We start from the raw sequence: 1,486 nt of genomic DNA, 5'->3' as shown, positions 1-1,486 counted from the left end.
TCTCATCCCAAAACTGCTCATGCAGAAGCAGGCAGAGCTCAGGCAGATCCCAAACTCCTTCTCTTTGGAGAGAGGGAGAAGACCCCCCAGCTGGCCCCCTACGGCCTGGTCACGTTCCACCACTGGCACCCGTGGAAGAAGACCAGGGGAGGGTATCCAGCCCTGTGTTGATGTCCCCGAGCTGCCCACCCTGCCCGGCACATCGTTCCCTGGGGGCTTCCCCGGACCCGGGGGACGCAGGGATGGAGAGGACGGGACAGGGGGGAAAGGGCCGAGCACAGAGGACCCGGCGGAGGAGCCCACACCGTGATGGAGGTGATGGAGACTCACCCAGTGCTGCAGCTTGTTTCACTGGAAAAGAAAAAAATAGCAATATGTGACCAAAAAGGACAGATTCTCATCCCACAGCTGCTCCCACAAGAAAGGGAAGAGCTTGGGCAGATCCCAAATGCTTCCGATTGGGGAGTGGGAAAAGACCCCCAAACCCTGGGAAGGGCTCCCTACAGCCTGGTCCTGGCACCCATGCAAGAAGACCAGGGGAGCGTGTCCAGCCCTGTGCTGGTGTCCCCGAGCTGCCCACCCTGCCCGGCACATCGTCCCCTGGGGGCTTCCCCGGACCCGGGGGACGCAGGGATGGAGAGGACGGGACAGGGGGGAAAGGGCCGAGCACAGAGGACCCGGCAGAGGAGCCCACACCATGATGGAGGTGATGGAGACTCACCCAACAGTGCATCTCGTTCCTCTGGAAAGAAACAACAAAATTGATGCATGAGTAGAGAGGACAGATTCTCATCCCACGGCAGCTCCCACAGGAAAGGAAGGAGCTTGGGCAGATGCCAAACCCTTCTGTTTGGGGAGTGGGAAAAGACCCCCAAACCCTGGGAAGGGCTCCCTCCAGCCTGGTCATGTCCCACCATAGGTATCCGTGGAAGAAGAACAAAGGATAATGGCCATCCTGGTGCTGGTGTCCCCGAGCTGCCCACCCTGCCCGGCACATCATCCCCTGGGGAGACCCGGGGGACGCAGGGACGGAGAGGACGGGACAGGGGGGAAAGGGCCGAGCACACAGTGCCCGGCAGAGGAGCCCACACTGTGATGGAGATGATGGAGACTCACCCAACATTGCATCCTGTTCCTCTGGAAGGGAAAAACAGAATTGATGAGCGTTCAGAGGGGACAGCTTCTCATCCCAAAACTGCTCATGCAGAAAAAAGGAAGAGTTCGGGCAGATCCCAACCCCTTCTGTTTGGGGAGTGGGAAAAGACCCCCAAACCCTGGGAAGGGCTCCCTACGGCCTGGTCACGTTCCACCACTGGCACCCGTGGAAGAAGACCAGGGGAGGGTATCCAGCCCTGTGTTGATGTCCCCGAGCTGCCCACCCTGCCCGGCACATCGTCCCCTGGGGGCTTCCCCGGACCCGGGGGACGCAGGGATGGAGAGGACGGGACAGGGGGGAAAGGGGCGAGCACACAGCGCCCGGCAGAGG

This window comes from Charadrius vociferus, unplaced genomic scaffold (assembly GCF_000708025.1).
Source record: "Charadrius vociferus isolate BGI_N301 unplaced genomic scaffold, ASM70802v2 scaffold656, whole genome shotgun sequence".
Lineage (NCBI taxonomy): Eukaryota > Metazoa > Chordata > Aves > Charadriiformes > Charadriidae > Charadrius > Charadrius vociferus.
This window is presented reverse-complemented; position numbering follows the sequence as displayed.